Genomic DNA, 27576 nt, shown 5'->3' with positions numbered 1-27576 from the left:
ACTGCCACCATATGGTTCATGATCTAGACTGACACTTCAATTAGTAACAGAACATGCACAACCAAAATTGGTTGCAGTATTCCAGGTGTGGTCTTACCAGAATTTTATAAAGCAGTACTAATACTTCATGTGATCCTGATTCTATGTCTCTGTTTATACAGCCCAGGATTGTACTGTATTAGCTTTTTTGGCAGCTGCTACTGTCACACTGCTGGCTCATATTCAAGTGATCATCCACTAGGACTCCAAGGTTCCTCCCACAGTTACTGTTTTTGAACCAGGTCTTGCCTAATCTGTACTTATACCTTTGATTTTTTCCTGCCATATGTGGAATTTTGCTTTTCTCCACATTAAAAGTCATTTTGTTGGAAAGGGCCCATTGGTTAAGTTTGTCAAGATCTTTTTGGATCCTGAGCTTGTTTTCTGGGGTGTTGGCTAATCCTGCCAATTTAGTGTCATCTGCAAATTTGATGAGTTCCCCATCTATTCCCTCACCTAAGTCGTCGTCGCTATTATTATTATTATTATTATTATTATTATTATTATTATTATTATTATTATTATTATTATTATTATTATTATTATTTAATGGCCATTGAATTCCTTCTTCAGGTCTCTGTATTCCTCTATAATAATTGTCTTAAAGATAAATCTTATTTTTATTTTCACCTCTTGGAATATTCCTATACAGTAAAATCTGTGAGTGCTACATACTGTAGGCCTTCTTGGGTAGCTTATTTCTTCCTTGTTTCTTATTTGGATGTGAACATTTATGTGGTGTATGACAACCTCCAGCATCTCCTACCATGGGATGCTGGAATTTCAACATTCCTTGTTTTAGTGCCTAATTAACTCAGGATCTTTGACCAAATCATGCACTGTGGGTTAAAACATCAGTATACAATGATTAAGTGTTTCTCAAATGGATCCTTTTTCAGACATTTGCCGATTAAATAAAATAAACTTAGAGTGGATGTAGATAACAATACAAAACAAAACATGTGTATATGCCTGATGTAATATGACACACTACGGTTTCTTCAAATACAAATACACATGCAAGAGCATGATTTAAAAGTGGTTGCTAAACAGAGCAAGATGCTGCCTCTAAAAATGTTCTACCCATCACAAACAGCAAAGAAGAAAACCCTCAGATAAACCAGCCAATTATATTGGTAGTGCTTGCAAAACGATACTGTATAAATAGGGGTTTAGAACATAAAAATAATCAATCCTGGCCGTGGCCATACTTTTCTGTTTTATGAATAAGCCAATCGGGAATCTAAATATTTATTTTGCTAAGGCGTATGTTCAAGATATATTCATAATGACAATTTATTACATAGTGACAAATGGCCATGAAATGTTTTTCTGCCTCTTACAGTTTGTGGCATTTTTTTGGATTTAGCTGGGCATTGTCCATACTGTCTGCCATTCTCTACTTTCTTCAGCTTACATTGAAGAAATATTTTTTTAATCACTTTCAATTTCTGTCTCTGTCTCTCCTATACAGGTAGTCCTCGACTTACAACAGTTCATTTAGTGATCGTTCAAAGTTACAACAAGTGACTTATGACCATTTTTCACAGTTAACGACTTTTATAGCATCCCCATGATCATGTGATCAAAATTCAGACGTTTGGTAACAGGTTCAAAATTATGAACGTTGCTGTCTCGCAAGGTTATGTGACCTTCTGACAAGCAAAGTCAATGGGGAAGCCAGATTCACTTAGCAACCGGGTTACTATCTTATCAACTGCAGTATTCACTCAACAATTATGGCAAGAATGGTTGTAAAGTGGGGCAAAACTCACTTAACAAATGTCTCACTTAACAACAGAAATGTTGGGCTCAATTGTGATCATAAGTTGAGGATTACCTGTATAAACTGCAGGCACTAGTCTAGGCAGTAACTAGGAATCAGGAGTGACCACACACACAAACACACACACACACACAGAGTTGATTAAGAGGCTTCTGTGTTAATGGATATATTCCAGGAACTGTGACTTTCTTGAAAATTTGGATTGTGCCCAAATTAAAAAAGTAACTGTGATGTCTGAAAATAAGCATGTTTCTTAAATTACCTTTTTTTTAGGTTCCCTGTAATTATGGCCCATATGAAATCTTGCATCCAAATGAAGTATTAATTATGTCAAATACCATGCCAGTCACTCTGCATACTCCTTGCTGGGTCGTGGGAACTTGTGACTTTCATCACTCCATTTCTAGATCCCAAGAAAGGAAAGGACATGTTAAAACATACATGCATGCATACATACACACATACTTAATGGAAGGAAATGTGTAGTTGGTCTGTCTCCATTTGTGATAGCAGCTTCCTCTTTACTATGTGGAAACATTTGGTAACTAGCTGTTTCTCATTTAGTATGGGTACAGATCCTCTGCCCATCCATAGGTACCTCATATGCTTCAAATATCTCCTCTCGTTAGGTCTGCTATTGTAATAGCATTCCAACAGTTCCAGGTTCTCTTGTCCACGTATGGTTTGCTCCAGTAGCCCACTTATCATCAGCAGCCCTGGTTCCTTGTTAATCTGGAGGATGTCCAAACTGTCATGGCTCTCCTAGTTCGTGTTACTTTCATATTTTGAGGTAGGCAGGTGAAACATTAAGGGGTCTTTGCCCAGGAACCACTACTGGTAAAATAGGTACCAGCTGGGATTTGAACCCGCATCAAAGGTGATGCTCTAACCACTACTGTATACTACCCAGGCATTTGTCTCTTACACCTCTTAAAACATTAAATCTTTACTGCACAATCATAGTTCAACACATTTTATAAGTATCAGTAGAAAGTCAATTTATAGGTTGAGAGTATACACATATTTCCATCCAAGATTTTAAATCAAGTGCATTAGTCTTTACAGCAAGTAGAACAATTTTCTTACTATTGCCCATACTCAGTAAATTCAAAGTTCTTCATGCTTTAATGAACTCCACATTTTGGGGTGTACAGTTTAGCATTACATTCACATCTTAGTACTTCTTTCTTTCCCCCAAACCTTATTTGCAACCTTATAAGTGTTAAATTAAAATATAAACCAAACAAATTGGGCTAAATTACTGTTTTTGTTTAGTTTAGTTTTTTTTTGCTTATGAACTCTAAAAAAGGATTTACCAGCAGTTTTCAGGGTGGGATCGTCCCATGTCAACTTCTCATGAAATTCTGGATCAAATCTGAATCTCCCTCCAAACATGTTTTTATATGTCTTGTAGCTTGTAAAGTGGGAAGAAAAATGGATGTATACCTATAAGAGGAACCAAATCCTTGCCAAGATATTAATGGCAATTTTTTTTACTATGCCCATAATGGGTTTTTTTAAACAAATCACTTCAATTACAGGATTATCTCTCTAACTGTCTACCACAGAGTAAGATCCATTTTAATATTTCTTCTTTTCCTTAGCTGTTTTAACCTGGAAGGATTTTAATCTGGCAGAGTGTACTGGAAAGACACTCTTCTATGAATAACTATTCCAAAATGTTTAAATTAATCAACATGGACAAACACTGGTGCCGAGAGGCACCAAGTTGCTATCCTCTGGACATAGGATTTGACATATACCAAACTTTCATTTGGGATACACCCTCATTCTTTACTAACTGATACATATTTGGGATCTTGGTATGATGCCAATAGGCTTGAAAGACTCTGATTACCAAAGTGGTGATCCATCAATGATGTCAAGGCAATTCATAGAGAAAAAAGGACTGGAAATATGGATAATAAATAAAGCATCTTTGGCCTTGAATTACTTTCTTTCTGGGACTGCCAAGCATGTTTTTTCCCCTCAAGCTGCAAGATTGAACCGGCATGAAAGCATAAATAAATGAGGGGTGTGAACATAACTACTGTATATGATTGCTTCAGGAATACCATTTTTTTTATTTTGGAAAGTTGCTTTTGCTAAAAATCACATTATTATTGATAATAATGAATAATAGAAGGAGCCGTGGTGGCACAGTGGTTAGAATGCAGCATTGCAGGCTAACTCTGCCCACAGCCAGGAGTTCAATTCTGATCAATTTTAATGTTGTTTATGTTGTTTAATCATGTTTGTATTGTTTTTCTCTTTCCATCCATCCACTGCAATGTGTGAAGTGTAAAATCTGGTTTGCTTGAAAAATTGTGTCTGGCCAAGGTTACCCACCAACCTCATTAATCAAAGTGCCATTCCCTCCCACTAAGCTGTATCTCTTTGTCCATTATAAGCTTCCCAATTCATGAAAAGAGGGTTAATGCATTTTCTTAGACAGCGCTGAAGCTGATCAGAACCACTCTTTCATATGGGTTCAGTGGTCATCACCAAGAAGGCATGACAATCTTTTCCAGCCTAACACCTTTCTGAAATGTTGGGGTTCAGAGTGCCATAATGGCCAGCTAGCTATTTGCAAGATTCCCACTTGGTTTACAGGATACCAACTGTATTGAAGCAGTCTGCATATGACAATGGAAGTTATCTTTAAAGTATTCTGCATAGAGCCTACAGATCTGGCTTGGGGAATTTTATCTTTCTGTTGTCCTTAGGCTGATTGACCTTAGGGAGAGGCAGTTCCAAAGAGTGCAGCAGTTTGCACCAGTGCTCCCAAGTGAAAGAAAAAGAACAAAATTATATAGAAGGATTTCAAACCACAAACAGGCTAGAATCAATCTTTAGATAAGAAGCAGAGTTTTAACTTGTCTGTTCCTGTACATCAAGCACTGGGCTTTCAGATGCTAATATTTGCCTCCACATCATCCATATGGCAAATAACCAAAATATATTGGTAACAGTGGCTTGACTAGATTAGGAAGTGAGGGATAGAGAACATGTGAAGAGAGGAGACTGCAAACTAATTCAGGCATATTCCTGACAGCAAATCGTTTGTAACACATTGTTAGCGCTCTGTCTGAAATTTAGTGAATTATAGAATTACTGTTATAATTGAAATAGTTGTTTAAGTATGATTTCACATTGGATCTTAAAAAAAGGAAGTATCCTTTTCTTGTGAAAAACTGCCTCCAAACATGATTTCAGTCTATAGTTTTTACTTACTCAAATCAAATGCCTTTTTGAGAGAAGAATTGAAAAACATCAATGCCTATTTTAAAAGAAGTCAGAAATAATAACACCTTTAAGGAATCATGGTGGGTGAACATCATTTGCGTATGAAATTTTCAGGTCTCAGAACTTCAGCAGTGTTACACAACTCCTTTCTCAAGGCCCTCTAGCCAGATGAGTGTTATGAAAAAGTAGTCTAACTGGTTTCAACACATCTTTTCAAGACCGATAAGCAGGAGTTCGTTGAAGTAGTTCTGGAAAACAGAAAGACGAAATAATCCTTCCTTCCATTTTCTGTTTATGAAGTTCAGATTCAAAAGAATGACACATCTCTGTTTTAAGCTTTAGAACAATGATCTGCCCATTTTTCATGTGATCAGAAACTCTTTACTGTACAATAGTTCATATGCTGTTATATGGACCACTGTCACATCTTTCTAGTGTCTGCCTTCAAACCTGTTGTGCAGGTGCTGGGTGTGATCTCTATCTATATCTGGAAGCATCTCAGAGAGCCTGCCTTGGAATCTGAACCAGGCAGACAGTGTCAACCTTTTTAAGATACAAACAGGGTTATGTGAAGGATCACTCGCAAGAAAGATATATTTTGGTTTGGAGAAGATGGATAGATTATATTGAGCGTAAATATGGGACTAAAAAATATCATTTGGTTTTTGAGTAAATTTTAGAGTATTATGGTTGTATAAAGGTTAGAATATTTTATTTAGTATTATTTTTAATTATTAAAGTGTTGTTATTATTATTGTTTTTANGGGAAGGGGGGATTTATATTGTAAAATTTTATAAAAATTTTAATAAAAAAAAAAAAGATACAAACAGGCTGCCTGCTTACCTGCCTGCCTGGTAACCTGATTTTTTTTTTTGTTTGAGGCGAAGTAGCAGAAGAAAACCATAATGGGAAGATACTCAATTATGTAATTGGGTTTCAAATACAACCTGCTTCCTTCAGTTTGCACGACTGCAAATAAGAACCCCCAAAATTGTCAGTATTACTTTTGAATAAATATGCACAAGAATAGGAGGCGAAAGCCACTACTTTCCAAAAAGAACATTTCTGCCCATCTACAGTTTGATAAGCCAATTGGCTGTTGGAAGAATGTTCTGTGGACAGATGAAACCAAAATAGAGTTTTTTTGGTTTGAAGCCAACTTTTGGCAGCTCATAAAGTCTGGACCCTGGAAACTTATAGCAAATTATGACACAATCATTGTATGCTGAAGAAGGGAGGGAATCACATAAAATGAATAAATCCAGAAGTGAGCTTAAGAGGTTCATTAACATTTTTAAAAGTCTCAAATCTTCCCAAAATGGAAAGTCTGTATCCTCCAATGATGTTGCATTTTACTGCCATTCTCCTTATGGCCCTTAGGCACCAAAATATCCCATTTGATTAAAAAGGTGTAGCCCCCTCAGCTGCAAAAAGATTTGACTCTCTCAACCTTGGAGAAATCTAATTGAACTTGTCAAACAGATTAGCATTACCCATAATCTTAATTTAGCCTAGAGAATCCAACTACTGTATTAGATTATATGATGTTGCAGAAACATTGCAGTTCATTTACTTTGTCTTTAGCACTTTCCTAAAAACATAAAGGTTGGGTTCTAATGGAACAATGCCATGAAAAAAATGTCCTGCTGAATTGGGCATCTGAAAACATTGTCCATAAAGTTCAACAATAAATAATGCAGAAGACATTTACAGTTTGATGTGTTGTACAAACTGAGACAATTGGAATCTATTTTAGTAAGCCATGGTTAAACAAACCATATGGGAAACGAAAACATGTTAATGATTATATGTTCCTTTTACCTCTATATTGGATGAATGTTATATATTACTAAATTCTTGTGTCACTTTGATTGTAACCTTAACAGATTCACTCCTTTCTCCCTCCACAATACTCATGGCATCTCTCAAGCACCCCAACACCTTTCCCATCCAAATGAACTCTCCCCAACCCTGTAGCACCTTTATGCACTCACGTGCATCATACCCAACTCACATCTCACCCCATACACCCTTCCTGACTTACATGGTACCCCTGCACACTCTTCCAAAGATATGCCACACACCTGTGCACCCAGCCCAACCTGTACAGCATTTCTCATGAAACCCCATCCATCCACATGAACTCTCCCCAACCCTGTAGCACCTTTCATGCACATGTGCATCATACCCAACTCACATCACACCCCCAGATGCTCTTCCTGACCCTCTTATGCATCCCTATGCACCCCTCCTGACCTCTTGTGCATCTTCCCTGATCTCCACAGCAAGGAGAAGGAATGAAGGAGGAGGGAGGAAAGGAGAAAAGGAAGAGAGAGGAAGGAAGAGGGAGGAAAGGAAGAGGGAGGAGGGAGGGACGAAATATTTACCTGCTGGCATCCTACAAAAAATTCAATGGGGAAGCCAACAGGAAATCAAAGGTTGTTCCCGCTTCCACTGATTTTTTTTTTGCCCGCCCATGGTCATTCTGTTTCCCTGCTTAGGTAAGAGAATAATCTCTGAAATGATGACCCAATGGCTTATATGTTGTCTAGTTGGATATAAAAACTAAAGGAGTTGCAGGGCAATTTTAGGCAGTAAAGCCTCTTGTTCTTTGGATTTTTAAAATTAAACCACATTCTGATTTAGGGCAGCATCCGAAAATCCCCAAACCAAGGAATGCAAAACAACAAAACAGAATTGTCAGATCATGCATTATGTTTGGTTTATTTTCCTCATGAACACACAAAAGGTGGGGGTCAGCAGCATCAAGAGAACAGGCAGGATCAGGCAATCAAAGACACACACCCCTTTGAAAGTGGCATCACACTCATAAAAGGGCAAAGTTCAGTTATTGTGGTTTCAACACAGCTGATTCCTCCCTGCCTGCAGATGCCCCTGCTAACCAAATGAAATTTATCTTTAACATAGTCATAGACCAGCATAAGACAGAGAGAAGGAATATATTCAATACAAGAAGGCATCAAGATATAAAGGATATATAAAAGGCATATATAAGATAAAAGAGTGTAAACTACTATAAAATACTCTCTGATAGCATAAATCTGAGCCCTGCTGAGACTATAAGGATGAATGCTAAGCACAAGCTAAAAGTCAAAGTTGTTTAGTTGCTAAAAAAATTTTTTTAAAAAATGTTCACGGACCCAAGTGGAAACTTGTCCAATTGGCCAATTCTGAAGCTTACGTACAGGGTGCAAAAAACAGTATTTTTTCAAGATAAACTATTTTCAGATTTGCCTATTAAGAACAGAAAAGTTCAGGGGGGAAAAAATTAAAAACTGCAAGGACCATTCACATGCTCAGGCTTACGGCCTTCTGAACAGAACGTTGCTGTTTCCATCCTGTTTTAAGATTTCCTCTGCTCAGTTTAGAAAAAACTCAACTAAGGTCATTGGTTGCATCAAAAAAAATGGTCATCCCTCCTCTCCCCCCCCCCCCCCCCNAAAAAAAAAGGGCCCCCCCCCCCCCCCCCCCCCCCCCCGCAAGTCACAAGGAAACACATCCCTCAGTATCCCTTAGTAACCATCAGGGAGCCTAGTTGGTGAGAAACATCAGCAGCCTAAAGGCCTGCTTTCCAACCGGCGAGGCAGTGCAGCCGCCTGTCTCTAAAACCAAGTGGGGAGGTGGACAGAGTCTAGTTACATTCCTGACCCACTTTCTTGTTTCCTCCTTTTTCCCTCCTCCTCTTTCAGGGAGCAGCCAGTCCAAGCTGTAGGAGCGTCCTTTCTGATTAGGAGATCCATAGTGGTGTACGTACATAAGCCCTCTGCTTCTCAGCTGTGGAGCTGCCCCTTAGCAGTTCCTTCTCCAGCTACAATTCATTTCAGAACATGCTGTATTAATGAGGACAAATTATACAAGCCGGTCTGAAGTGTCAGGCAGTAGTGTAGATCCTGTGACACTGTACAAATGCAAATCACTTGCACCTCACAGAAGATGGAGGAGATGGAAAACGCCGGATAGAGGTTCTATGCAATACAGGTAGTCCTCGACTTACGATCACAATTGACCCCAAATTTTCTGTTGCTAAACAAGATAGATGTTAAAGAGAGTTGTGCCCCGTTTTGCAACTTTTTTGTTGTTGTTGCCAGTTTAAAGAAATGATTGCAGTTGTTAAGTGAATCGCGCAGTTAAGCAAATCTGGTTTCCCCCATTGAGTTTACTTGTCAGATCACATGACCCTGGGACAGTACAACTGTCTCAGGGTCATGTGACAGTACAGCTCATAGATACATGCCTGTTGCCAAGTGTCCAAATTTTGATCATGTGACCATGGGAATGCTACAACAGTCATGAGTGTGAAAAAGGTCATAAGTCATTTTTTTTCATGTCACTGTAACATTGAAAGGTCAGGAAACGAATGGTTGTAAGTCAAGGACTACCTGTATGTTTTTACTCCAAGTCAAGTGGCATAAATGTTACATAAATGTCCACCACAATATACAGTGTGGACAGTGGTGGGATTCAGCCCGTTCGCACCACTTTGGCAGAACCGGTAGCTAATTTTTTGTTGCCCAGGTTCAGAACGGACGTCCGGAAGCGGCATCCACACAGAAAACCGGTTGTTCACATATTTGAATCCCACCACTGAGCGTGGATCCTCTAACTTGGATGTATTCCTGCATATTGCTCTTTCCAGCTCAGAAGTCCCAAATATTTTTAAATTTTCTATACTTCTGGGCACACTGTTGTAGGACAGCTTGTGCACACAGAAATGTTTGTAAAATAAGAGACAAGAGGATTTAAGTTCTTCACCCTCACATATTGATCAAGTTACTGCATTTTTACTCTAGAGTAGGAGCAGGTAACCTGCGGCTGGCTCTGGAGCCAGATATTGTTCACCAAGCTTAAATTCACAATTTCCTAACGTATTAGCTACAATATTAATCAATTGCCTCAATCAACTGAGATTCTGGGCAACATACAGTAAAAGCATTATATAGAATAGTTATCATCGTAATGACTGTTATATAATCAGTAATAGCCCATTATCAATCCAGGTTAAAGGCATACAGAATTGGGATAGGAAGCACTTCACAGCCTTGTGAAATACAAGGACGTCCAGTATCTCATGTAGTTCATGAACCTTTTCAGGGTAAGATGGTTATATAGTGGTGATGGATCACCTTTGAGAAGGTCTGCCACCAGGCTGGGGTTAGGACACTCAGCAGCTCCCTCGTGGTGTTTAGTCCAGCAATAAAACCTGTAGTGTAACTCTCATAATAAACATATGAATAAATAACACCCCCAATTCTTCTTCTCCCCCAAAATCTGGGCCTGTCCAGTAGTAAGTACCCTACCCACTTTGTAGTCTTCAGGCCTTCAAAAATGTTAGATGCCATGTTAATAATGATGGAGAAAAGAGTAACTATGTAAGTTCCATATAGTAATTATCCGAATGTTCCATTTTGGAGGAAAACTTTTCCTTGAAATGACATCCAAAGCACTGCAGTGGGATATATCAAGCAGCATTTTACCAGGCTAAGGTTGGCCTAACGCAGGCATGTCAAAACTGCTGGCCCATGGGCCGGATGCATCACTACGAAACCGTGCCCACCCCATTGCCGGCAATGGGGAAAAAGTCCCGATACGTCACGCGATGTCGCAAGTTTGACATGCCTGGCCTAACGGGTCTGAACATCTAATGATGATTTAATTTAATTTAATTTAATAATTTAATTTATATACCGCCCTTCTCCCGTAGGACTCAGGGCGGTGCACAGCATATTAAAACAGATACAAACAAAATACATCAAAAAACAAAAAACCCCCATAAAACCAAATTAAAAGCCAAATATTGGAAGCTGTGTGTCAATTAAAATTTTCTTAAAATCATCCCTACCTAAAATNGCCGACGGCACCCTGAGGAGGCCCGCTCTGTGGGAGCGTACCGGTCTATGGGAGGGAATCTGTGGCAGAAGGCGGTCTCGGAGGTAGCCAGGTCCAATGCCATGGAGCGCTTTAAAGGTGGTAACTAACACCTTAAAGCGCACCCGGAAGACCACTGGTAACCAGTGCAGCTCGCGCAGCAGCGGTGTCACATGGGAGCTGATCTAATTGGGGCGTCCTTGACAGGTTCAGGTGATGTGGACCAGACGACAGGCCTTATTAGTGGTGGCTCCCTCCATCAGCAAAGAAGTTAAAAATATCTTGCTCAAGTGAGTTTGTGTTCCTTAGCTGTTTCTCAGTGCTGGTTATGTGGCATCTTGTTTGTATTGTGTTTTATCTTGCTATTATCTATACAGAGCCTGTTGCAATTGGGGCAAGATATTAAACATAAATTAATAAATATACTGGCTACAAAGAAATGGCTGCCTGAGCTGCCCCAGTCTCTAAAATGCAGGTAGTCTTCGACTTAAAATCACAATTGAGCCCAAAATTTCTGTTGCAAAGTGGGGGAGTTAAATGAGTTTTGCCCCATTTTATGACCTTGCTTGCCACAGTTGTTAAGCGAACCACTGCAGCTAAGTTAGTAACATGGTTGTACAGTTAGTTTGGCTTCCCCACTGACTTTCCTTCTCAGGTTGCAAAAGGTAAATCACATGACCGCAGGACACTGCACCCATCACAAATATAATCCAGTTATCAAGCACCCAAATTTTGATATAATTATAATAGCAATAATAATAGAAGAGTTGGAAGGGACCTTGGAGGTCTTCTAGTCCAACCCCCTGCTCAGGCAGGAAACCCTATAGCCTACCTATACCAATCAAACCCTATTCGATTGTGGGGATGCTGCAACCGTCAGTCATAAATCACTTTGTTCTGTGCTGCTGTAACAACCCACCTCAAAAAGGGCAGATCAGCAATTAGCAGTATCTGGTAAAACTATGTATTTCCTTTTATTTTATTTTATAAAATTCCCCCAGCAAGCTGAAATTAAAAGATCATCCTGGTTGAGGCTAGCGATTTCCTCCTATAAGCCTTCTGCAAAAGCAAAAGCAAAACTTTTGCAACGGCGTTACTTTATTTTGAAACCGAAAGATGCCTGGAAGTCTCGTCCTTTAGGCTATAAAAACCTGACCGCTCGTCAAACCAGTATGGATAGGATTTGATCATGCCCCGAGAAATGCGTTTAGCATATAGGCACAGAAGCACTCTTAAAACCATTATTTCATTTTATAACGCCCCAGCGCTTGAATTCAGGCTCAAATCCGGCAAACACGTTGCAAAAGAAAAAAGAAAAAAAAAACCAAAACGATTGAGGCAGAATTGGCAAACAAACGGGGCTTATTTTATTATCTGGCGGAGTTCCTGAGCCACCAACAGTTGTATGAGAGAATTTTAACAGCTGAAGATTTCCCAACATGGAAATGCACTAATTACGGGGGGGGTGTGTGAGGCGAACAGCAGCCGTTTAATTTCTGCCTGTCATGCAGCTGTTTAGAAGACCCAACATCCCGGGGAGGGGAGGGCTTTTCGTTGTGGAGAGGGGAGGGGAAGGGGAAAGCCAGAGCTAGTGGTTGTGCAGTTTGCACAACTACGAGCGTTCTGCAATCCTGCAGCCGCTTGCAAAGTAAAGTTATAACACTTTCCATTAGAAGGGACGGGGAGATTCCCTTCTCAAAATTGCGCTGGACACACACACACACACACACACACACAGCAAGGCTGAAACCTCTACACTGAGAGACTTCTCTCAGCAGTTTGTACTCCCGCGCTTCTCAAAAAGCCAACTAGGTGGGAACTCCCGCGCGCCTCCTTTGTGGGAAGAATACGGGCGAAGGGGTCAAGCTGCAAAGCGCGGCAACCCATAAAAAAATCACATCCTGGGGAGCAAGACCCCCCGAAACGGGGACGAGTTCCGTCCCGTGGATAGGTCAGTCTCCTGAATACCGAATTAATGAACTTGGAGGCTAAAGCATATAAAGAAGGGTTGCTGGAATTGGGTTTGTCTAGTAAGGACCAGGGGTGAACACGATAGCAGTCTTTCAATATCTCAGAGGTTGCCACAAAGAAGAGGGAGTCAAGCTATTCTCCAAAGCGCCTGAAGGCAGGACAAGAAGCAACGGATGGAAACTAACCAAGGCGAGAAGCAACCTAGAACTAAAGAGAAACTTCCTGACAGAACAATTAACCAGTGGAACAACCTGCCTCCAGAAGCGGTGAATGCTCCAACACTGGAAGTTTTTAAGAAGAGACTGGACAGCCGTTTGTCCGAAATGGTGTAGGGTTCCTGCCTGGGCAGGGGGTTGGACTCGATGACCTCCAAGGTCCCTTCCAACTTTATTGTATTATTATTATTATAAGTTGTGAAGGCTCCAACACTGGAAGTTTTTTAAGAAGAGACGGGACATCTCTTTGTCTGAAATGGTTGGACTAGAAGACCTCCACGGTCCCTCCTAACTCCCGCTTTAGGACACGCTACGCGTGTTTAAAAGTTTGCAGTCCGCTCTGCCACGCTGGGGCCACCGCTCCCGCCTTTAATTCTCGCTTCGGGCGTGGGCGGCGTGTACGCCAGCCTTCCACCTCCTTTCCCTCCCCCCCCCCCCAAACAAGCCGTGTCTGCCTTCCTCGGCTTTTTTCTGCCTTCGCGTTTCCCGCCGCCGCCTCGTCGTGGGGAAACAAATCCAGGAGCGCAGTTTTGCAGGAGAAGAGCCTTCGCGCGCCCGCGCGCGCGCGCAAAAAAAAAAAAAAAAAAAAGGTTCCACCGTCCGCAGCTGGATTGCGATTGCGGCGCTCACCAGCTTCCCGCGGGAGTCGTTCCCCTCTTTTCCCGCCTCGGGCTGGGCGGCGGCGGCGGCGCTTGAATGGCCCGGCGCGAACAAGGCGCGCGGCGAAGCTTAGCGAGGAGGCGGCGCGAGCCGGAGCTGCAGCTGCAGCTGCTGGGAATCCCGTTTCCTCTTCATGGCCTAGCGGGTGCAAGCCCCGCTTTTAACGCAAGAAGGAGCGCACCTCGCTATCCTTTGGCGAGGTAGGGAGACGGACGGCACCGCGCTGCAGCAGCAGCAGCAGAATAGGAGGGATCCTCGGTTTTCTGCAGGACACCTGTCCCTTGAACAACTGCTGCCAAGGCGGGTAGATTAGGATCTGCAGTTTCGCCGGCAAGGCAATGGGTTGGGGGAAAGCGTCCCTTGATTTTCTGTTGTTGGTGTTGTTAACATTTTTGCTTGCCTTGGTGCTAAAAGACCGAAAGGTCCTGCTACACAGAATGGCAACTCCGACGAGAAGGGTCGCGAGGATGTTTTTTTATTTTTATTTTTTAACTTCCAACGAGTGCCGAAAGTGTACGATGAGCTTTATGAAGAAGACTTTTTTAAGGATAATCCTGCTGTACTGCATAGCTTCAAAGGAAATACTAAAGCCTTTAAAAAAAAAAAAATCACCGATGCCTTCCATATGTAAAACAGCTTTATTCCCTAGTTAGAAACCAGTCATAAATGCTGAATTTCTTGTTAATATAAAGTATGTAAATGTCGTGTTATGCGTGGTCTGGGAGGCGAGATTGTGCCTTATTGTGTTAACGCGGTTATTTCTGGTTCTGGCGTGGTGCTGTTGGCACCGGGGCAGAGTCTAGTTTATGGCAAGATTGTTTGCAGTGACATCATGATCTGTCCGGAGCTGTCTTTTTCCATGAGTTAGGTGGCCAGACACAAGACGTCAGGGCTCCTTAAACGGTTTTCCGGGTTGAGAATTTCAGCAGATGTTGGCACAATAAGCTACACCTGTTCAAATATCTGGGGTTTTTTGCACAGAAATATTGGAGCCTTGTCCTATGGAGCTGGCAGCTCCAGCTGCATGTTACTGATTGTCAAGGTAGTTTCCACAATAGAGACAGCAGAAGGTGGCCATTGCTGTGAAACGAGCAGAGTTGCACAAAACATAACTCATTTCTTTTTCTTTCTCGTTTTGTGCTGCCTTATATTAGTCCCTCGCTCGGATTGGCATGTTTTGCAATTACATGGCATTCTTCTGGTAGAAAAAAAGTCTCATCATTTTTGTTTTTGTGCTGAAACTTCCCTTCCCATGGAGGGTGCATATCTTAATTTCATAGCATGCATAACCCTCCTTAATCCACCTCCTTTCAAAATATTGTACTGCTATATCAGCAGCAGGCAACCTGATGCTTTCCAGATGTTTTGGACTTCCAACCCCTTCATGGCCTATAGGAAAGGTTGGGGGGGGGTAGTCTAAAAATATCTGGCATGTGCTAGGTTACCTACAGCAGTTTTCCTTGAACAAATCAATTTTTCCCATTGCTTGCACCTTCCCTCTCCCTCCCCCCCATGGTTTGACTGAATTGAGAGACTAACATTAATTCAGACATACACATATTAGCCTGCAGCACTAAATGCTGAAGGTGTAGATTGATAATGAGAAAGTGCCATGCTGGTTCATGTCCTCCCTTTTTCCATTTGTCTTGGGAGTTCCTCGGAGTACAGTACAGGTGGTCCTCATCTTATGACCACAGCTGAGTCCAAAATCTGTGTTGCTAAGTGAGGCAGTTGTTAAATGAGCTTTGCTCCATCTTACAACCTTTTTGCCACAATTGTTAAGTGAATCACTGCAGTTGTTAAGTTAATAACACAGTTTTTAAGTGTATCTGGCTTCCCCATTGACTTTGCTTGTCAGAAGGTCACAAAAGGAGACCACGTGACCCTGGGACACTGCAACCATCATAAACATGAGTCTGTTGCCAGGCATTTTCAGTTTTGATCACGTGATCATGGAGATGCTACAAAGGTCGTGCAAAATGTGAAAAACGGTCATAAGTCACTTTTTTCAGTGCCATTGTAACTTTGAACGGTTACTAAACAAACTGTTGTAAGTTGAGGACTACCTGTAAGAGTCACCACCCTACAGCTAACTCAGTTTGTATATTACAATACAGGCAGTCCTTAACTTACAACCATTTGTTTAGTGTGGCTGTTCAAGGTTACAACAGCAGTGAAAAAATAACGGCTGTTTTTCATATGCCAGTTGCAGCATCCCCAGTGATCAGATGATCAAAATTCGGACACTTGGCAACTGGTTCATATATATGATGGTTGCGGTGTCCTCAGATCATCTGATCATTCTTGCAACCTTCTGACAAGCAAATTCAATGGAGAAGCCAGATTCACTTAACAACCGTGCAATGATTCACATTAACAATTGTCTTGCTTAACAGTAGACATTTTGGGTTCAGTTGTGGTCATAAGCAAAGGACTGACTATAATTATAATGTGAATGTTAGATTCTATTCTTCAAATCAGGCAAATCTGAGAACGTTCATAGATGGTAGAAATATTATGCTAGGACTATGCCATCATACAGTATGAGCTAGAATTGAGCCAAAGCCATAATTTCCATCCCCAGGTTCTGATTTGATTCTAAAGTTTCCCCTAGAAGGTATCTTGTGGCCAGGTCATCCCATAAATTCCATATTGTCCTTATAGTTCGTGATATAAGCAGCTATTTTGCTGGAAACTGTATAAAATAGATGGCGCTTGCTTTCTCTTCCAGAAAGAAGAAAGTCTCTGAGAAAAAATTTGTAGGCTAAGCAATTTATAACAACAACAACAAGAACAACAACAACAGAGTTGGAAGGGACCTTAGAGGTCTTCTAGTCCAACCCCCTGCTCAGGCAGGAAACCCTATACCATTTCAGACAAATGGCTATCCAGTCTCTTCTTAAAAACTTCCAGTGTTGGAGCATTCACAGCTTCTGGAGGCAGGTTGTTGCACTGATTAATTGTTCTGTCAGGAAATTTCTCCTCAGTTCTAGGTTGCTTCTCTCTTTGGTTAGTTTCCATCCATTGCTTCTTGTCTTGCCTTCAGGTGCTTTGGAGAATAGCTTGACTCCCTCTTCTTTGTGGCAACCCCTGAGATATTGGAACACTGCTATCATGTCGCCCCTTGTCCTTTTCATTAAACTGGACATATCCAATTGCAGCAACTGTTCTTTATATGTTTTAGCCTCCAGTCCCCTAATTTATTGGGCTTTGATTATATAATAAGGAAATCTATTTATGTACTGTATGTAAAAAGCTGGATTTATATATTGTGTCATGCTTTAGCTTATTTTAACTGAGTTTTGTTGACGAAGCTACTGTGCAGGGTTCACAAACAGTTGCTGGGCTAATGTAATGTATTCAGTAAATGCTGTTAGAAACTATGACATCAGAGTGACATTGCACACGTGTCATATTATTGCATAAATCAGTATGCAACTGACACAGGTTACATGATTGTGACATCTGTGTAATGGAGTCACTGTATATGTGATGTAACCTCTAACCCATTCATGGTTAAAGTGTTAAATCCAAATCAGGCTGGTTGAACATGTTGCATGAACTGATCATTCAGTCGGATACTGAATCACAACTAAGACTTCACTGGTTTTGCCTCTGACAGCAAAGAGAAAACCTGTGACAATTGTTTCCAAATCTTGAGCAAACAAAAGAACCCGATACCCCATGTTAGCAAATAACATTATTTTTAAGCTGGTCTCATGACTTGTGACATCCAGTTACAGATCAACTAGGCTCCTGCCACCCTCAACTGATAAAAAGCAATCTGTCCTATAGACAGATAAACTGCAACTGAGATTGAAAAGAAGGAAAGCTCACTATGCACAATTCTGGGCTTATTTACAAAGAATCGTTCCAATTAGCATGTTAAGATGTGTTCTTACGCATGGCATTTTAATAAGATTTGCTCTAAAATGATCTGCAGTGCATATTTGAAAAGTAAATGTCTAGAAGTAATGAATTCTTTTCATAAGTAATTCCAAACAAGGGGTGCTTATACATGGCCTAAATAGTGTGAGAGAAGGTTAGATTGCAGATCTAAACCTACTTAATTAGCAGTAAGCCCCATTGCATTCAGTGTAGTACTGAAGATGTATTGATGCCTGTATATGAAAATATGCCAAGTGTAAAAAGAATAGTGGCACTTACCTGCTCTTTTATTTTCATTTTATTTTGTCACCTGAAGGTTCCAGGTCTCAGATGGAAGCTTCCCTGCAGAACTGGAAAATCAGAATATTTTTCTCCATGCTGCTGATTAAAGTACACAACATTGCTGCAGGAGGAGGTCACCAGTAGGGCTTTGTAAACCACTGTACCTTAACGAACATTTACTTCCTCTTTCTATTCCATTGTTACTGCTACAATTGCAGTCTTAGACTCACTCAACTTTGGAGTAAGTGCTGTGGTACAGTGTAGGTATTATTTTTGAGCAAATGTGCATAGAGTTCACAACAGAACCCTCACCCTTGCCGTCCCCTGGTTGTTCCATATAAAAGAATATATGGGACTGTAGTTGGTGCCTGTTTCATTTCTGTGGTTTGCTTGTTTGTTTACTGTGTTTTTTAAATTCATTTTATGCACTTTGAACATTGTAGTTGCTGAGAGGAGCACCACCATGTGGAGGAGAATTTTTGTGGTTGAAATGTTAATTTTGAGCATTCACTAGAGTGCAGAGACAGATGACTAAATTTATTTCGCTGTAAATGAAAACGTGAATGTGAAACTGCAAAATAAAAGCAAATTGTAGGGCTAGTTTTAGCCAGTATTTGAACAGGCCTATAAATATAATAATTTCCTGGCATTTCTTCTTCCATACCTTTTGTTTTATATTCAGTGACACATAAAAAATTACAAATATATATCATCATGGCTACTGGAGATTTTGGTACATGGCTGCCATATTCTGGGTCCCTAATATATTGCTTACAGTAATAATGAGCCCATAAGGTGTCCTGGGTGATTCTTTTAATTAAAAAGAAAAATGGAAAGCCAACATGCTGCAGAGCAAAATATCAACCATAAAGATAATTTTGTCTTTCAGTGATCCGTGGGACCCAGAGGCATATTTAGAGCCAACCACTGTGTTTCTCTTGGTAAAGGAGTGCTTTAATCATGGCTTGAATGACCATCTTAGAACATTTTCTGACAATGTACACTTGAACATGCTCTTAAAATTCCAGGTCTGCCCACTGACTCAAAAGATTGGGGCCCTTTGTTTTTTAAATCATACTTGAAAGGAAGAGTTAGGTAACCTGTTTTGGATTGTAGATGCTCTGTTGTGTGTGGGTGTGCAAAGACTTGAACTTAAGAAAGTGGTTGAGCCAAAGGAAAATGGGCAAAGCCAGAAGCAAAGGTGGATAAGGAAAATAGCAAATAAGACAAGGATGTAAATATTTAATAAATAAAGTACTGTATATGAATAAAAGCAGCGGACATCCCAAGGGGTCCAGAAGATAGACATGATAACCCATTCATGTATCTGATAGCCTTGGACAGTATTTTTTCTTCAAACTGAAGTTACTTTAGTCTGTATTTTGTTTTGCTCAACTCAGTTTGTCCTCAGAGGAGGCATTGAAACAGAATGTCAAGTTTAAACAGTTAAGAGACCAGTTGTAGGATACTTCTGAAGTTTAATTTTACTTGAATGCTTTCCATAACTAGTAAACACCTATCAGTGCATGTAATGTTTCATTTATTTTTTATCTTTTTTCTAACCCAGATTTAGATCTTCTTTTATTTCATTGGACTATACAATCTAACATGCATGGGATTAGACCAAAATTAAGTGTATATTGCCTTTTGCACAGTGTTATGTTCTCTGGATGAAATTTCTCTTTTTCTCTTGCACACTTTTTCTTATACACATGTACATTCTTGATACCGTAGGAGAAGCGGCAGGTTAATATGTGGTAGCCAAAAATCAGAAGTTTGTTAGCACTTTTTGAGACGTCATTAAAAGGCATCAGATTTCCTGAGCTATTTTTTTTTACTGTCGTTCTTGGTAGTCCTGTATGTTTCATCACAATGCAAACCTGAGACTCTGCTATGGGATTGCTTTTAAATTAAACATATTTTCAATAACCAAAGGACAGCGACCTTTTCAGGCCCGGAATGTCTTCCTGACCATGTATAGTGCAAATGGCCCCAAGATCCACTGCATAAGAAGTATTGAATCATATATTGTTGGGCTATATTGACAACCTAGATTTAAGACTTGCTGATAATATTGTTTTCATATTGAAATGCAAGGTTTATGTTGTTACATATATGCCTGCTACTACTGTTTTAAGCTTTCTACTGTGTAAACCAACTGGAGTAGGCCTCACTTCAAAAGTTTGACAATGGTTTGAGTAAATATGGTCAAGGCTACATTTCTCTTTTTTAAAAAAATGTACTGTTTCATCTAACATTGCATCTTCCTATCCCTAAAATATTAATTGCCTGATGAGCAAGTATCAGAAAGCCTTCTAACATGCATGCTGCAAAGATTCTACTGACGTGCCCAAGAATTTGCAGGTATCTGAAATTCAAGTTATTTTTAATAGGAATGCTATCCATCTCTCACACACCACGTGGGCTCTTTGGATTTTATTATTTAACTTGACTGCAATGTGAGGGCTTAGTCCTAAAAGGTTGGAGGGGTTAACTGAAGTATATTTCAGATATGCAGAGATCCCTTTTTTCAGAATGAGTTAATTTAGATTCTCTGTTGCTGGTACAGATTGTAGCTTCAAAGACTATAAAAATAAAGCACATCACATTATCAAAGAAGGAAAGGACCAAAGTCTAATTACAATAGGTTAATTTGTCTCTTGATTTCCTTCCGATTGCAAGTTAGTATTGCTGTTTGAAAAAAAATCAAATATCCAAGGAGAAAGTCTTGGTGATTACTGTGACTCAAAAGAAGGAATGAATAAAATAATATTTTTTTAAAAAAGTTCAGTACCCAGTGAACTGGTTAAACTTATCACTGTCCTTTTGGAGGAAGAAAAACATAGCCAGTTTGCTTTGATTTCCTTATACTCGTTTAGATAAGGCTTGATGCCAAGCTGAGCAAGGAACTCCAGTCTTAAATCCCTTAAATTCAGTAGCACAACTTCTAATTTATTTAATATAAATGGAAGCCCAAGTTGTGTTAATGAAATGATCATCTTGTGACTGTTTAGAGAGAACAGTCCGTTCGCTGTAGATATTTCTAATATAAGGGAAGTGAGTTTCTCACCACAGGATGAATCCAGCACATATCACACACCACGTGGGCTCATGAAAGATTTCCTATATGTCATATTTTCCCATAACTCCCCTTATCTCTTGGCTCTTATCTCAGAGTTGGGGAGGATTTTTTAAAAATTGGTTTGCATATTATAGCAGAAACCCTGTGCTCTGGGCTTTGACTTGCAGGTTATTTCTGGCAGGTTATTTTTGAAAGTAGTTCAAAGGCTTCTGGAGAACTTTGTGATCTTCAGAGTCTTCATTATTTCTTTGACGTTTAATCTCTAGAGTGAATCTTTCTCTAAAGCAGCTCTGTTGCTGTTCTCGAAGTTAAAAAGACTGTCAGTTTCTGGAGCAGATCAAATTCCATCTGTGCTTCAGAGAATCCATTGCTACTAGATAATTTGGCATTTCATCTCTCAATGTTAACATTTTGAACATTTTCTCCCTGTTATGTGCCAGCACCTTAGCAAACATGCAATGTGCAAATTGAATTGCAAAAAAAACAAATAGATTTGGACACAATATTTGTGAAGGAAAGGGGACCATGAGTATTACTTAGTTATTATTTCAATATATACTCTGTTTTAGGAGAAGGTTATCTTGCAACTAAAAACCACTGTGACTGGATCTGCACAGTTGGATGTCTATCTGCCAGGTATAGTTTTTGTGGTCATTTCCCAGTTCAGTTCTGGATCTTAAAAGATTTCATCCCTCTAGTCTCATTTGTTAAATTCCTGAATCCTATTTAGATGATAAAAGGGCTTTGATGTTTCTTGATTACTAAAATATTTTATCTAAATCTTTTGAAAAGGGGGGGGGGAAACAGGCAGGCTGAGAAACATAATGTAGAATTTGGCAAAGAGAGATAGAACATCTTACTTGGAATTAGGATGGAACTGTGGGGTATGTAAGAATTACCGTTTGAGAATCGGGCAGGAATAACTTTTGGGGTGCCTGCTTTCTTGTTCAATCTCCTAGTTCTGTATATTTCTTACAAAGAGTGGAAACTTTCTAATGCATCCTCATTCCTGGACAAGTAGTAATTAAAGGGCCAACAGTTTATTTCAACCAGGAAAACGTAGTTATATCAATAGCACTTATATACCGCTCCACAATGTTTATAGCACTCTCTCAGTGGTTTACAGAGTCAGTATATTGCCCCCAACAATCTGGGACCTCATTTTACCGACTTCGGAAGGATGGAAGGTAGAGTCAACCTTGAGTCGGTGAGAATTGAACTCATGGCTATGGGCAGAATCAGCCTGCAATACTGCATTTTAACCATGTGCCACCATGGCATAATTATACACAATTGCTTATACATAAGCAATTCTTGTTAATGGATGGGGGTATCCGTTCTTACATCCCACTCCACTAAGGCATTTTCAGGAGGACAGGAATAACGAGACAAAAGTTTTAGTAATGGTTAAGAATGAAAATGGTAAATTTAATCTCAAAGATTTTTCCACGGGCAAAGTTTCATCAGGCATGTATTTGTAGTTCCTTATTTTTCTTGGCTTTTGGCTAAATGTACCTTTTGTGTTTGGATCTTAAAAGGAAAGAAGGCTCATAATTCAGCTGTCTTGAGCAAGAAGACACCTGTTAATATAAGAGAAAGGGGGAAGGTTAAATAAAAAGAACTATGGTTGTATTGAAAGAACAGATACTCCCAGGTAGTGTCTACGATGGTACAATCAGTTTTGTTGTTGTAACTCTCAGTTTCCTCTTCTCACTAGAATAGATGTGCCTATTTCGTATTGGGATGTGAGCAGGGATGGGCAACTATGCCCCTTTACAACCTGTGGACTTCAACTCCCAGAATTCCTGAACCACCACAGCTCAGGAATTCCGGGAGTTGAAGTCCACAGGTCATTAAAGGGGCATAGTTGCTAACACTTAGTATGTGAGAATTCTGGAAGGGATATCTAGGTAAAAAGGTATCCTAAAAGCCTGCACAGCCATATATCAGAGGCATGCAACTAATCCTTGGCTGAAGACTACCATGAACATAGATTATTTGTGCTAGAGGTTGCACTTAAAAAGTGGTTAGGTTGGGATAAAGATATGAATTAGAGCCAAGATAAAAAAAATACATTTTTTACACTTTTTGCATTTAATTGCTGTAATTAAATTGTTTTGAAATTTAATAGTACTATCCATATTAAAATATGTTCTCTTGGATTAAATATTGCTATGTAGCAGCTTATTTGGATAGGTGGTGCGGTGGCCACATCCAAACAATCTGTGGATGCACATGGTTCAGCTTTCCCTCTGCTGAAAATGGCTGTGACCTCATTTATAGCCTTCTTAACAACTTTGTATATCTCAAATAGCTTTAGCTGCAGCCAATACAGCTTAATATATCTGAACACTGGGATCCTAGGTGTTAGATGGTTGTGAATCACACCAGAAGGAATTCCTAATGACACACTGACTCTCCTGTGTTGCTTTCTGTGCAAAAGTTGTCAACCCATCGCAAGCATCAACCTGCCCCTGCAAGCAGTGCTACTGGGCAAAGTTCTCAATTACTTTGGTGTGTCAAGCATTATTTCAAGGGTGTGACCCATAAAGGGAAATGCCTTTTCCTGGAAGATGAATAAATGAATGTGTTTCCTTAGTTCAATTTACCCTAACAAACATATTTAAGGAAAGATATCAATTCATACAGGAATCAGGCTTGACCATCATTGTCCAGCTGAACCAACCAATGTTGCTAACTGAAGAACAGATTAATTGAAATCCAAAGATTTAATCAGGGACATTCATTAAATTACATCTGGCTAATATAGAGGCAGGCCATTTTTTTCCTCATGGCCATGGATTGCAGCTCTAATCTGGGGATAGGTTGATGGTGTAAAATGGGTACAATTGTATCTCCTATGTAGATGGGGCTGTATCAAAAAAAGTCGGGGGGATATTTTCAAAACTTATTTTAGCCCTTATACTACTAGTTTTCATGTGTTTTCTGTCTCTAAGTGGTTTATATTAACCATAATGAAAGAGTCATAGCACTGCAAGAATTGGAAGAATTTGGGGTCTAGGTGGAACATACTGCATGTCTTGTTTCCACAAGTTGTCCATACTTGAATTAATGCTAAATACATCTGCCACATGTAGGGGTGGAGAAAGAGGAATTTAAGGCTATCTTTTGTTTACTTTAATGTTTTACAGGGTAGACTTAAGTCTCATTTAATTGCCTTTGGGATGGTCCAGATTTAAACATTTGGATGGTAAGTATCACCCATTACATTATCAATACTGTAATGGCTTTTATGTTTCCATTGAGTTCAGTGGACTTTTGTTCCTGTGGGATTTTTTTCCTGATTTCTATATACACTGTCTTGATGTCACATGTGGAAAAGTGGATATACTGTACATATTTGTATTAATAATACATATTTATTTTTTCAGGTTTTTTACCACTACAATTTTGTGAACCTTGGCATTTTACAAAATAAAAATATCAACAGCAAAATAATGTAAGCAAAGTAATACAATTAAAGATAGAAGTCCATAAAACAGCGTAATTATTTTAAAATCAGAAGAGTATAAAAGTAACCATATTTATGGTGCTATCCTGACAATTTCAAGACACCCTCCATTTTGACCAACTTCTAGAAAGTCAATAAGGTTGCCTAGAAAATTACAATTTAGGGAGGAGGACCAATTATAAATGGAGCCAGGGCAAAAGCTGGCAATTTAGCTGTGCACTCATGTAGGCAAATACCCTTTTCTTAACACACAATTGATAGGCAGTCTCTCCCTATTCCCCTGCCCCACCCCAATAATATGGGCTGCAAACATTTGTATATCTGATATATATATCTTTGCTGCCATCCAATTATTTTTAGAATTTTGGTAGCCCAAATATGGTAGCTCCCTCCTTCTCATTCAAGGACACCTGCAAACATTAAGAGCCAGTTTGGACTAGTAGTTAAGGTACCAACCTAGAAATTAGGAGTCCATGAGTTCTAATCCTGCCTTAGTCATGAAAGCTGGCTGGGTGACCTTGGGCCACTCACTTTTTGTCAGCCCAACCCACCTCACAGGGTGGTTGTTGTGGGGAAAATAGGAGGAAGGTGTGTTGAATATGTTCTGCACCTTGAATTATTTCTAAAAATAAAGGTGGGATGAAAACATACAGGTATTTTTTTACACTGATTTAGGCATTTTCATAATTTGCATAGGAAGGGAGTGCCTGAAACTTACAGTTTTTTAGATTGTATAACTTACTGTAAGGAAGCACACACAAAGACCTCAGGTAATGCTCAGCTATACTTTGTGAACAGCTGAGTAGTTTAGGCGGGCAGGAAGCATTAAATGTCATCTTTCCTCCTTCCTCTAGCACTGATTTTGCTGAAACTAAAGTGATATTTCCACTGATGAGCAGAAAAGAGAGGGCTTTGTCATTCTCAAAACATTCCAGACACCTGAAAGTAATGGTCCACAACACAGCGGTTCAGTGACTCTCCTTCCCCAACTTCTTTGTCTCCATAACTGTGTTGTAAGAAGCAGGGCTTTTTTTCTCATAGAACGCCCAGAACGGAGTTCCGGCACCTTTTTTGGATGGAACCTTGTAGGGTAGGCAAGGCGGGTTGAGTTCTGGCACCTTTTTTTTTTTTTTTTAAAGAAAAAAAGCACTGGTAAGATGTATGATGGAGTGAAGCAGGGTGAACCGCACATGAGCTGGCATTAGAAGTTCAGACTGGTAGGAGTGTCTTTCAGAATTACTGAACAATGAACATATAATTGAGTCATCACTGGCCTGACAGGTTCCCTAAACCAAATAGAAGAAAATTGAGGAATAAAGTAGAACCGTTTCCTGAATGTCCTATCTTCAACTATTGAAAGGAGCAGCTGATTAGTCAAATTCAATATTATCTACTGCACCAGTAAGATTCTAGGGTCTTGGAATCAGAATACTTTTTAATGCCTTGGCAAAAATCTTTGTTGTGTTGTGCTGCCTAAGATCCTTTAACTGGGAAACATGAAGAGCCTTTGTTCTAGTACTGAATTAGCCACTCTCTAAAGGTTATCCTATTCCTGCTTTTTGTGTGTGTCAAAAGTGCAGATGGGTGCATGATCCTTCCAGTACTCCCAGATAACTTCTGTACCACCTGAATTTTATGGCTCTAAGTGTATGGTATTTGTGAAACCTAAATTAAATGGCTTTAAATGTAGGATAACAACCATTCATCTAGCAAGCATTGGAAGTTACCGACAGCACTGGAAATATGATCCTCAGGCTTAACGACCCTCCCAGCATCCCCATGGTTACTTGATCAAAATTTTGAAACTTGGCAATTGGCATGTATTTACAATACTTGCAGTGTCCCAGGGTCATGTGATCGATCCTTGCAAGCTTCCCTGACACCTTCTGACAATCAAAGCTAATGCAGGAAGCAGGATTCACTTAGCGACCACAAGATTCACTTAACAACCTCTCTGCTTAACAATGAAAATTCTGGTCCCGATTGTGGTCATAGGTCAAGGACTTATCTATATCTTTCACATTTGCTGAATGCCATGAGTTGTTTACATATTTACATCTAGTGAAAAATATTGAGAATGAAGGGCTGCGTGGTTGAATATATGAATAGAAGTGAGCCCTTAGACCAGGGGTGTGGAACCTTGGCTCTTCTATGACTTATGGACTCCCAGAATTCCTGAACCAGCCATGCTGGCTCAGGAATTCTGGGAGTTGAAGTCCACAAGTTATAAAAGAGCCAAGGTTCCACACCTCTGCTTTAGACCAACAATCCCCAACTTTTCCAGCTTTGTGGACCGGTGGGGGACAGAGGGGATGGTTCTGCATGAGCAGCGGGTAAGCATGCACGCACACAACTCCATTTGCACAAGCAGTGAGCACAATTGCCCGACACATAAATGGAGCTTCACATACCTGCGCTCACCCTCTGGTTCCGAATGGGCCACAGCCTCGGGGTTGGGGACCCCTGCCTTACACCGTTGTACAGTGGCTGTTGAAAAAAAAACTACTGACTCTTCCACCAAGAAGCTGTTGCTAGTACTGTGTTTCCCAGAAAGTAAGGCCTACACCAACAATAAGCCCTAGCTTGATTTTTGGGGGGTGGTGGGCAGGCAGTCAAAAATGGAAGAAAACTGTCTTTCTACTCTTACTGTTTTTATCCATCCATAGCAATATAAAACCTATGAGCACAACTGAGTCCAAAATTTCCACTGCTACGCAAGACAGTTGTTAAGCAAATTTTGACCCGTTTTATGACCTTTCTTGCCAAAGATATTAAGTGAATGTGCCTTCCCCATTGACTTTGCTTGTCAGAAGGTTGCAAAAGGTGATCCCATGACCCCAGGACACTGCAACCGTCATAAATATGAGCCAACTGTCAAGCATCTGAATTTTCATCATGTGACCATGGGGATGCTGTAGTGGTTATAAGTAAAAAAAAAAGGCCATAAGTCACTTTTTTCAGTGCTGTTATAACTTTGAACTAAACGAATGGTTGAAAGCTAAGGACTATCGGTACTATCATAACTCCAGACATTTTTGATAGGAGATG

At 40.0% G+C, this 27576-nt stretch overlaps 1 long non-coding RNA gene across 1 annotated transcript; it reads left to right on the top strand.

Moving 5' to 3' along the window:
* The first annotated feature begins 13903 nt into the window (after nt 1-13903).
* LOC107283002 lies at nt 13904-18329 on the top strand. Its single transcript, XR_001548792.1, has 2 exons — nt 13904-14004; nt 18009-18329. It is a non-coding gene; the product is annotated as an uncharacterized LOC107283002 (long non-coding RNA).
* The last annotated feature ends 9247 nt before the right edge of the window (nt 18330-27576 follow it).

This window comes from Protobothrops mucrosquamatus, unplaced genomic scaffold, assembly GCF_001527695.2.
Source record: "Protobothrops mucrosquamatus isolate PMUCROS unplaced genomic scaffold, P.Mucros_1.0 scaffold23, whole genome shotgun sequence".
NCBI classification, from domain to species: domain Eukaryota; kingdom Metazoa; phylum Chordata; class Lepidosauria; order Squamata; family Viperidae; genus Protobothrops; species Protobothrops mucrosquamatus.
This window is presented reverse-complemented; position numbering and strand designations above follow the sequence as displayed.